Source organism: Sphaerodactylus townsendi, linkage group LG07 (assembly GCF_021028975.2).
Source record: "Sphaerodactylus townsendi isolate TG3544 linkage group LG07, MPM_Stown_v2.3, whole genome shotgun sequence".
In the NCBI taxonomy this organism is placed as follows: domain Eukaryota; kingdom Metazoa; phylum Chordata; class Lepidosauria; order Squamata; family Sphaerodactylidae; genus Sphaerodactylus; species Sphaerodactylus townsendi.
In genome coordinates this window covers 119747715-119759923 of record NC_059431.1, presented here as the reverse complement: position 1 = coordinate 119759923, position 12209 = coordinate 119747715, and the positions used below count along the sequence as shown (strand labels likewise).

The window sequence follows — 12209 nt, the reverse complement described above, 5'->3', positions numbered from 1 at the left end:
CTTACGAATGTTTGAAATGTAGAAAAGAAGATGTTTGTAACGGTACGCAAGCAGTGTTTGGTATGTTGCTTTGGTGATGGCCCAAAGTGAGGTACCCTGACATGGTACGTTGCTAAAGGAATAGTTGGATACTTATAAATTTAGCCATTTTGTTACTGGCAATAATATCAGCACTTTCACACTGTAAGCAAGACTGTAGCATTAGTCCCATCTTGGACTCTTGTTCCCTGACAGCATGGGCTAGAAAATGTTGACAGAGAGAAATTTTTCTCTCTTTCTCACAATGCTAGAACCAGGGGGCATTCATTAAAAATGCTGGGGGGAAGAATTAGGACTAATAAAAGGAAACACTTCTTCACACAACGTGTGGTTGGTGTTTGGAATATGCTGCCACAGGAGGTGGTGATGGCCACTAACCTGGATAGCTTTAAAAAGGGCTTGGACAGATTTATGGAGGAGAAGTCAATCTATGGCTACCAATCTTGATCCTCCTTGATCTCAGATTGCAAATGCCTTAGCAGACCAGGTGCCCAGGAGCAGCAGCAGCAGAAGGCCATTACTTTCACATCCTGCACGTGAGCTCCCAAAGGCACCTGGTGGGCCACTGCGAGTAGCAGAGTGCTGGACTAGATGGACTCTGGTCTGATCCAGCAGGCTAGTTCTTATGTTCTTAAGGTTCTACTGGACTCGAATCTGGCTGTTGATGAAACATGTTTAATGGGTTTGCAACTGAGGCTTGCCCAGAGATCTTTTGAGCTGTAGGTTATACATCTCCTACACGACACGACTTGCGTCGAAAGTTGCATTCTGGCTGATCTTTAGTTCCACGGGCGTGTCCCAAATGGATAGAATATCTCCCCCGTTTTGACTCCGTTGGTGGAAGGCAGAGAGATCGCTTTTGCAGGAATGAATGGGTGGTCCTGGAATAAGACAAAGAAATAAATATTCCGATGGTAAGCTACAGATTAGCTCCCTTTTTTATTATTCAGAAGAGACAGAGGCTAGGTTCTGTCTGCTTCTCATTAATAATAGAAACAAAACATGCTGCTGAAACCAGACAGAAGAGTTTCCAACTTGGGCCCCCTGCAAAAAAAACTACCCATGTTGAAAATGAACACATATGACAGAAGCACAAACCGCACGGAATGCGCCTTCGTATGCGTTGGGAAACTCTTGTCTTGTGGTGTTCTTGTTCAACAGAATTTGCGAGATCTCAGCTTCTAGACCGATGTTTCTATTGGAATGAGCCTGTAGCCACCGTACCTCTTTTCGGAATAAGCCTGCCTGCGCTACTGTCTTCCTGCATTGGGTTTCCACCACGTATCAGCCAGGAAAATGTCTGCAAGGGTTGATATTTCTTTTAGCAGCATTAATTTTATTTATGACATCGGTGCCCTGGCCTTCGTTTTAGGGTTTATTCCATCTTCACTCTCATCATGTGGGCCCGTTGTCTCATTCAGGAGAATTTTATTCACTGATTTATTAAAACATCTATAAAACGCGCCTTTGCTCATGGTTCAAGGCAGCTTATGATAACAGTTAAAAACCTTTTCAGCTTAAAACCAACAGCAGAATAGCAAATCCCTATTCTCTCTCCCCCTCCCCCCCGCCCCCAAACATGCCTGCCAATTCAAACCCCATCCAAAGCCTTGGCAAACAGGGAGGCCTTGCAACGTTTCCTGAAGATGTTCCAGAAGCCCCCCAAAAACAACAACAACACAATACTTAAGGGAACCCATTCCACAGTGCTGGGGCCACAGCAGAAAAGGCCCAGGGCTTTGGTCAGTGTCAGATGGGTCAATGTAAGTGGTAGGACAGCCAACAGATCATAGAATCATAGAGTTGCAAGAGACCACAAGGGCCAACAAGTCCAACCTGCTGCCATGTAGGAAGGCACAATCAAAGCACTCCCGACATATGTTCATCCAGGCTTTGTTTAAAAACCTCCAAAGAAGGAGACTCCACCCCTCTCCAAAGCACTGAATTCCACTGTCTAACAGTCCTGACGGTCAGGAAGTTCTTCCTAATCTTTAGGTGGAATCTCTTTTCTTTCACCTTGAATCCATTACTCGGTGTCCCAATCTCTGAGGCAGCAGAAAACAAGCTTGCTCCCTCTTTGATGTGGCATCCCTTCAAACATTTAAACATAGCTATCACGTCACCCCTTAACCTTCACTTCTCCAGACTAAAAATTCCCAGCTCCCTAAGCCTCTCTTCGTAGGGCATGGACTCCAGACCTTTTGGTTGCCCTTTTCTGGACCTGTTCCAGCTTGTCAATATCCTTCTTGAGTTGTAGTGCCCAGAACTGAACACAGTGCTCTAGGTGAGGTCTGACCAATGCAGACTAGAGTGGTACAATTAGTTCCCTCGATGTGGACACTATACTCTTATTGATGCATAGTGTCTAGATCAGGGATCTTCAAACTATGGCCCTCCAGATGTTCATGGACTACAATTGCCATCAGCCCTGCCACTTGGCCATGTTGGCAGGGGCAGATGGGAATTGTAGTCCATGAACATCTGGAGGGCCATAGTTTGAAGACCCCTGGTTTAGATCAAGGGAAGTAATTGTACCACTTCCTGGAGACTGTAGCTGGCACACGTATGGACATATGGAAGGAGAATATGTAACGAATGAATATGCAAATAGTAGGCAGGACTGCAGATTACAGGAAATGGGCTTCTGTTTAGAATGCTACACCACCCTGCAAAACTAGGATATCAAGAAGACACACTTTGCTTCCTGGTTTCTACTTGCAGGGAGTTTTTAACATAGGGGAGCAATTTCAAAAAGAAATCCTCCACGAGGGTGTCTGTTGCAATCTGTTGGCTCCTCAGAACGACAAGTATGTTGTATTTAATGTATTCAGCCATGGAAACGAAGAGTTTGCGAGCATAGTCACTTGCAGTTAATGATTTTCAGCGTCCTTCCTGTAAAGTGTTCGTGGCACGTTCAGAATCCATTTTCGGAGAGGATGCTGGCTTTCTGCTCTTCTTCCTGTTGTAAAAATATTTGTCAGGTGCAATATATTAGTGACTATTATGGTTATTGATGTGTGTGCCTGGGTAAAGGATTTATGGCACGCCATAGAAATGAGCTCAAGTTCTCACATCTCCTGGATAAATATTTAAAGAGCCAAAGGTAGGGGAATGCCGTAACAGGCATAACCGTTGGCACATGGAAAGATACCTGGTTTACAGGTCCCCTTGGAATAAAGCAACCTCGTATCCTATAAAGCAAGACAAACGATCAGATGGAATCTTACTTTTCATAAGCAATTGCTCTCGTTGGAGTGAAAATAAAACGATCACAACACTGTTGAAGGGGCGTGTTTCCATTTCAGATATCGTTGGAATCCCCGCCGTTTGAGAGACTGTTTGTTTAAGGCTGAAATCTGATTTGCTCTTTATGCTCAGGGTGGTCCGTTGTTGTTGACCCCCAAAGCAGACTGACACCCAAAGTCTCCTGAGAACTCTCTCAGGTGTATCCCTGACCTGGATGGCCCAGACTAGCCCAGCCTCGTCAGATCTTGGATGCAGGGTTGGCCCTGGTCAGTATTTAGATGGGAGACCGCCAACAAAGCTCAGCGTAGCTATAGAGACACCCAAAGTCGGCTGCAACTTGATGGCACTTCACACACAAACATGCATAGTTTGCTTCCGGCAGACGGCCTATCAGATTTTGTTTCAAGAAAGCCTTTTTGCTGAGTAGTTTTGTTTGGGCCCAGCAGTTGTTTGGTCACTGCGGCTTGACCAAACTGCTTTCATCCGTCTTATTTATTTTATTTTATTTATTTTTTGGATTTATAAACCACCCTTCCCCGAGGCATTATCCTCAGGGATCACTTTGGTGATCAGTGTTTGCAAAGCACAGAATCAGTTGAGGTTCGTCTCTTCTTTGTACCTGCACAAAACAGGCGCACCCTTTAAACAACTAACATTTGGCAGATGGAATTGTGTGCTTTTTGTGTCCGCGCAGTCAGCATCATCTCCTCAAGAAAAAAGTGCAAGAATTTATTGAAAGAGTAGCATGGTCCGTGGGCAGACATGGAGAGCACACAGAAGACCCTAAGTAGCGTGTTTCAACTCAGAAATTTCCAGTGGCCCTTTTGAAAATCTGAAGCAGCAAAAGAAACAGATGCAGTGGGGTGGAAGTGGCAGCAACAAAAAAAATCAGAATCCTTTGAAGAAAACCCACAAATTGCCTATGTCCTTTTACGCTCCAGAACTCCTTGGATTTGTGTGTGTGGGGGGGAGAAGTTGGGGGGTTGGCTTCAGAACCCCTAGTTTTTAAAAAGTAGTTTAACCCTTATATACATACTGTTCTTTTTAGTGTCAGACTAGTATCTGGGAGTCCCAGGTTTGAATCCTAACTTGTGCATCGGAAGCTCACTGGGTGATTTTAGATCAGCCGTGTTCATAGCCTTGCCTACCTTACAGGGTTGATGTGAGGATTAAGTGGAAGAGATGATGCAGGATGCAAGTCGCTGTGGGTTCCCAGTGGGAAGAAAGGTGGGGCTGTAAATGAATTAAAAATGATTAAATAAATGACATTTTCAGTCTGGCAGGCAACTAGGATCAGGGCAATTAAACTCCATAGCAGTAAGGCCCCTCAATGTGTCTAATTACCATATAAACCACTGGTAATTACAGGGTAGCTAAAATAATAGCACAGTCAACGGGCTAACATTCAGTTAAATAAAACAGAAGTCCAGTAGCACCTTTAAGACTGACACTTATTTTGATATTAGTTTTTAAAGGAGTCACAGGGCTTTTATTTTGCAATAAAAAACTGACACAACTACCCTTTCTCCATTAACGTTCAGCTGTAGACAAACACAAGCTGGTTACATCTGATCACTCATTATTCAGTTCTGAGACGCAGGAAACCAGATGCAGGCCCCGTTGCCAAGATCCAGGTGGCTGCTGGAGATGTCCTGCTTTTACAACTGACTTCCAGGTGACGGAGATCCATTCACCAGGAGAAAATGGCTGCTTTGGAAGGTGGACTCTGTGGCATTATGTCTCACGGAAGTCCCTCCCCTTCCCAAACTTCTGAAGGGCAACAGGTGTATTTGGTATATATAATCCTGTCAAGCAAAGTTGTGGGCGGAACATCAAATTAGAATAGTTATCTGTCAAAGGACCAGCCGTTTTACCTCAGAAGTTCATTTAAACATAAGCAGAACTTCACTTAACCTGAGAGACATATTTACATTATATACACAGTACACATAATAATAGCTAATGGTTTGTTAGTTTGGTTGTGTTACAATATCTTATTAGTTATTGTCAGAGCACTTTCTATATATCATTTGGTTTACAGAGCAGTATACAGAGCATCTTTCTTTTAGTTAGTCAGTCAGGGAGTCTCAGAGAGTGAGGGAACAGAACACTACCAACGGATTCCAACTGTCACCTTTGGAATGTTCGTGCAGCTTCCCAGAATTCCATGCTGCTCTTGGTGCTGCTGCTGCGTGCAAAGCAAGGCTGGAAATTCCAACAACTTCACCCTCCTCAAGCTCCACCCCCAAAATCTCCAGGTATTTCCCAACCCGAAGCTGGCAACCCTGGCCCAGGATTACAGACGATAAGGCAAACATGAGTGTTGTGTAACATGTAGTGAGACTTGAAGCTGTGGGAGGAGCTTGGAGGGAGGAAATTAATTTGTGAAGAAGAAGAGTTTGGATTTATACCCCCCCCTTTTCTCTCCTGTAAGGAGACTCAATGGGGCTTACAATAAGGTGACCAGATTTTCACCTTTTTAAGGTGGGACGCGCGCGCACGTGGCCACAGGAGAGCACTGCCTTCTGGGGCTCTCCCCGGTTTCCCGCCCTGTCACAGGGTGGGAAAAGGGGAGCGCCCCAGAAGGCAGTGCGGCAGCCTTCCAAAAATCAGGACATTTAAAAAACCCCGCGGGACGCGGGACAAATTGGTTAAAATCGGGACTGTCCCACCAAAAGCGGGACGTCTGGTCACACTAACTTACAATTTCCTTTCCCTCCCCCTCCCCCCCACAACAAACACCCTGTGAGGTGGGTGGGGCTAAGAGAGCTCAGAAGAGCTGTGACTAGCCCAAGGTCATCCAGTTGCCATGTGTTGGAGTGCACAGGCTAATCTAGTTCGCCAGATAAGCCTCCGCAGCTCAAGTGGCAAAACGGGGAATCAGAACCGGTTCTCCAGATTAGAGTGCACTTGCTCACAACAAAGGGTAGTTGTGTCAGCTCTTGACCACTACGCCACTACTGCTCATGCTGAAATCAGGTCAGTCTGGTGGACTCTCTTGCATATGCACAGGACATCCCTGGTGGTTCAGCCTTATAAATGCTGTGATGTCCATATGTCTGGAATGCACCACAGATACACAAGGGTGGGTAGGACAGGGCTCCTCTGCAAGCTTTATGAGCCTGCTGGCACCACAACAAAATGGCTTCCACAGGAGGTAGAGCTAGCCACAAAATGTCAGTGAGTGAGGGAGCGTTTACGGCAAAAGTTCTGTTTACCAGAATGCCTTTTAATCTGAACAGGCAATCAGTAGCCCTGCTGGGCAAAAGCCCCACTTGGCCTAAAAACACTTGGCAGATGCCAGGAAAGTGGTTGCTGCGCACCATGCTGCCCCCGGGCACCACACTTGGGAACCCCTAGTCTAGGCCTGAAGTGAATGGTACAACGGTACAGTCTAGGGCTGAATGGTACAATGGTACAGTCTAGGCCTGAAGTGAATGGTACAACGGTACAGTCTAGGCCTGAAGTGAATGGTACAATGGTACAGTCTAGGCCTGAAGTGAATGGTACAATGGTACAGTCTAGGCCTGAAGTGAATGGTACAATGGTACAGTCTAGGCCTGAAGTGAATGGTACAACGGTACAGTCTAGGCCTGAGTAATTTTAGCAATACAGCTCTAGGCCTGAGAGTCCCAGGGACCCAAGGAATAACGGAAGACCACAAGGAACGGAATGGAAGGAAGGAAGAACGGAAGGAATGGAATCTGGAAGGAATCGAAGACACATGGCCCAAGGACCGAACTTGAAGGACTCCCAGGCCCACACAAACGACCCAAGGACAACGAATTGTACAGCATGGAATCCCACACACACAGTGGCCCCTAGGCCTGGAGGTGAATGGTACAACCTTGGAACAGTCTAGGCATGGAATGGAAGAAACGGACCCAATCCCAAGGAATGGACACAGTCTAGGGCTGAAGTGAATGGTACAACGGTACAGTCCCAGGAGGAATGGACTGAAGGAATGGAATGGAATGGAAGAAACGGGTGCAGTCCTGAAGAACGGAAGAAACTGAATGGTTTTAACAATTTTGATCTAGGTCTGAAGTGAATGGTACCATTTAACGTCTAGGCTGAAGTGAATGGTATCCACTTGGTACAGTCTAAGGGCCTGGAAGTGAATGGAATGAAGGTACCACAATTCTAGGCCTGAATGGAACAGGAAGGAATGCAGTCCATGGCCATGAAGTGAATGGTGGAACAATGGAATCCCAGTCTGAGGCCCTGGACACACACAGAGTGAATGGTATGACCCAAGGAAGTACAGTCTAGGCCAGAAGTGAAGATGGTACTGTGGTACAGTCTGAGGGCTGAAGAAGGAATGGTACAACTGAAGAACATGGAATGGAAGAGAAGAAACTGAAGTGAATGGAACAACGGTGCAGTCTAGGCCTGAAGTGAATGGGTGGTGCAGTCTAAAGAGCCCTGCAGAAATTAGATAGTACAATGGTGCTTCCATTGGAGCCTGAAGGAATGGAATGGTAGAAACGAATAGTGCAGTCTAGGGCTGAATGGTGCAATGGAATGCTGATCTAGACCTGGAAATTAGATGGCAGAATGCAGTGCAGTCTAAGTGGGGCTAGGAATGGAAGTGAATGGAATACAGTCTAGGCCTGAAGTGAATGGTACAATGGTACAGTCTGGAATGGAAGAATGAAGGAATGAAGAATGGAAGAAATGAAGGAATGGAATGGAAACGAAATATGGAATGGAAGAAGAATGAATGAAGGAATGGAATGAAGGAATGGAAGAATGGAATGGAAGAAGGAAGGAATGAAGAATGGAAGGAATGGAAAGAATAAAGAAATGGAATGGAATGGAATGAAATGGAATGGAAAGGAAGAAGAAAAGGAATGGAAGGAATGAAGGAAGGAATGGAAGAAGGAAGAATGGAAGGAACAGAATGGAATGGAAGAAGGAATGACAGTGAATGGTACAGCATGAAGTAACAGTCTAGAAGCCTGAGAGGAGATGGTACAATGGAACAGTCCTAGGGCTGAAGTAGAATGGGCCACAGCATGGATTTTTAGTCTAGGCCTGAAGTAGAATGGTACAATGGAATGGTACAGTCTAGGCCTGAAGAATGGAAGGAATGAGAAGGAATGCAGTCTGAAGGCACAGTGGAATGGTACAAATGCTTGGTACAGTCTGGAAGGCCTGAAGTGGAATGTACTGAATGGTATGAATGGAAGAATGGAATGGAATGGAATGGAATGGAATGGAATGGAACGGAATGGAAAGGAATGGAATGGAATGGAATGGAATGGAATGGAATGGAATGGAATGGAATGGAATGGAATGGAATGGAATGGAATGGAATGGAATGGAATGGAATGGAATGGAATCAACCCGAATGGAATGGAATGGAATGGAATGGAATGGAATGGAATGGAATGGAATGGAAGCCAGTCTCCCAGAGCTGAAATTGAATGGTACAACGGTGCAGTCTAGGCCTGAAACGAATGTGGTAACAACGGTACAGTCTAGGCCTGGAAGTTGAATGCAGGCCTGAACAGTACAGTCTAGGCCTGGAAGATGAATGTGGTACAATGGTACAGTCTTAGGGCTGAGAGTAGATAATGGGTAAGCAAATGGTACCAGCTCCAGGCCTGAAGTGAATGGTACAATGGTACAGTCTAGGCCTGAAGTGAATGGTACAACGGTACAGTCTAGGCCTGAAGTGAATGGTACAACGGTACAGTCTAGGGCTGAATGGTACAATGGTACAGTCTAGGCCTGAAGTGAATGGCACAACGGTACAGTCTAGGCCTGAAGTGAATGGTACAATGGTACAGTCTAGGCCTGAAGTGAATGGTACAACGGTACAGTCTAGGCCTGAAGTGAATGGTACAATGGTACAGTCTAGGCCTGAAGTGAATGGTACAACAGTACAGTCTAGGGCTGAATGGTACAATGGTACAGTCTAGGCCTGAAGTGAATGGTACAACGGTACAGTCTAGGGCTGAAGTGAATGGTACAACGGTACAGTCTAGGCCTGAAGTGAATGGTACAACGGTACAGTCTAGGCCTGAAGTGAATGGTACAACGGTACAGTCTAGGCCTGAAGTGAATGGTACAACGGTACAGTCTAGGGCTGAATGGTACAATGGTACAGTCTAGGCCTGAAGTGAATGGTACAACGGTACAGTCTAGGCCTGAAGTGAATGGTACAACGGTACAGTCTAGGCCTGAAGTGAATGCGTTTGCACTCAATCCGGGACAAGTTATTTTTCTGAACATTCACAAGGCAGCTGGGAAATGATTCCATTTCCTGTGGATTATATCTGGCATAGATTGGTGAATGTATCTGTTGGGGTAAATTTCACTTGTCATCTTCCAAAGCCTCCTCATTTTCTGTTTGCACTCCCCCCCCACACACCATCTTTTCTTTTTATCTCTTCGCAAGGTCACTTTTGGAGTGTAACTGAAACTTCAGAGGCTGTCTGTCAGAACTATCTCTGCCCGTGAGCTGACGCGTGCCAATCCTTTCCATATCAAAATATTGTTGTGAATATAAAAGAGTTGTGATGCTTCTTCCCAATCCGTGCCTGGGAAATAGAAGGACACAGTGTCATTAAAGAAGGGGGGGTGGGGGGAAAGGGAACCCATTATCGTTTTTTTTCAGATTTCAGACTTTACTCAAATGTTTTGAATTGGGATTTGTCATCGGTAAGAAATGCTCCTCATGTGAAATTAAATAGCACTTGCAACTGAACGCTTAAGTAGACTTGTAATGAGGCTATTATTCGTATGAAAGACTAGCAGAAGGCTGGTAAGATACCTGTCTGTTTTTTACTTTTTCTAACGTGGAAAATAAAGCAAAATTGTCCACCTGCTTCAGTATCTTTTTCAGAACTTCTTGAATGTTTGATCCATCAGTGGTATTTGCTGAAAAGGCAGAGTTTCCTTCTAGTAATTTTAAGAAGAGCTATCATCAAACTGTCAACAGCCTAAATTGAGATTAAAAGTACTGGAGAGAAATCTTTGCTATTATCCCGGCTTCAACCATGAGCCCTTGAGCGAGCAGAAAATATCTGAAAGGTCTAAAATGGAGTGTCCTCTTCCCTCCCTCCCTCCCCCCCCCCAACTCCTTTCCTGATATGTTAGAGGAACTTTTCAGAGTGGAAAGGTCGCTCTTTACATAAATGACAAAAGCTTAAACATATTGCCTGAGATTTGCAGACAAAGTCAAAATAAAGTGTAGCATGTTCACCTGCGTACCATTTTCGATTCACTGCGAATTTCAGTTTTGTCTGCCATCTAAAGCCAGAATGGGCTAATTTTCTTTACGTATTGTTGAAGGCTTTCATGGCCGGACTCAACTGGTGGTTGTGGGCTTTCCGGACAGTGTGGTCATGGTCTGGTAGATTTTGTTCCTAACGTTTTGCCTGCATCTGAGGCTGGCATCTTCAGAGGTGTATCACAGAGAGAAGTGTGCTACACACTGTGTCCAGTGAGAAGGGAATGTTTAGTTGGGTATCTATTGTCCATGTCCCAGAGCAGGGAATCAATCAGTAAGTGTTTGGGTGGAACTCATTGTCTTAACTTTGCCTTGGTGATAGGTAGTGTTCATGCGCAGAGGGTCGCTGGTTCAATCCCCAGCATTTCCAGATAGAAGTAAGTGAAAGCTCTGACCTGGGTAATCCCTGGCTAGCCTGATCTCATCAGATAGCAGAAGCTAAGCAGGATTGGCCCTGGTTACTGTTTGGATGGGAGACCCACCAAGAAACACTGGAGTTGTGATGTGGTGGCAAACCACCTCTGAACATCTCTTGCCTTGGAAACCCCACCAGGGGTCGCCATAAGTCAGCTGTGACTTGATGACCCCCCAAAATTAGTGATGAGAAGGATCTCCACCTTAGACTCTGGAGATCCACCAACTGTTAGAGAAGATCACGTCCATAATAAATGACTCCCCATTTAGCATCTGCAGATTAAAAATTCGGTTTAAGAATCTGTGTGTGTGTGTTACGTGTCAGCAAATTGCTTCCAATTTATGCATTAATGAATTAATGACCTCCAAAGGATCCTCTCATCAACAGCCTTGATCAGCTTTTGGAAATTGAGATCCATGGCTTCCTTGATCGAGTCAACCCATCTCATATTGGGTCCTTCTCCTTTCCAGCTGCCTTAACTTTCCCGAGCATTGCTGCCTTTTCTAGTGACCCTTGTCTTTAAAAAAAAAATCCCGGAGAGCTCCTTTCAGTTCCGTACTGACGCCTGACAAATCTAGAGTTGCCTGGTCCCACCAACTACCGGCAAGGAATGGGGGGGGGCAGGGGGGATAGGGTTTCCAGATCCAGGTTGAGAAATGCCTGGAGATTTGGGGGTGGAGCCTTGGAGGACAAAGACCTCAGTGGGGTACAAGACCATAGAGTCCACCCTCCAAAGCATCCATTTTCTCTAGGGGAGTTGATCTCTATGATCTGGAGTTGAGCTATAATTACAAGAAATCCGCAGGTCCCAGCTGGAAGCTGGCATCCCTAGATAGACCAGTAGTGTGACACAGCTTGAGGCAGATTTGTGTGGTCATGAGGCAACCCATATTTCAGGTCTGCATTAACACTTTCTGACCAGTGGTGGGATTCAGCCTATTCGTGTCAGGCTCTCGAACGTGGAAATAACAGAGACCATAGGAAAGTCCTAAAGCAGTTTATTTCTACAATGCGTAGAGTAACAAAGAAAGCTGAATCTAAGCTCTCCTGCTTAGATCCAGAGATTATATCCTTCAATCCCCCCCATTTGATCCACGCCAAATGTGCTTCACAAAGTGTATAACATTTGCACTACAGAGCTTCAAGGAACCTGGGAACATTCGCACCTTCCCGTAGGAGGGCTGGCGCCAGGGAATTGCCAGGGAGGGGAGAGGGAAACAGGAAAGCATTTACAGGAAACACTTGCAATTCTTACACAGCAAGACACCT

At 45.5% G+C, this 12209-nt stretch overlaps 1 protein-coding gene across 1 annotated transcript in view; it reads left to right on the top strand.

Annotated features, from left to right (window-relative positions):
- LRMDA (leucine rich melanocyte differentiation associated) overlaps positions 1–12209 on the top strand; it is a 1147950-nt gene that overhangs the window by 940373 nt on the left and 195368 nt on the right. The window lies entirely within an intron of this gene.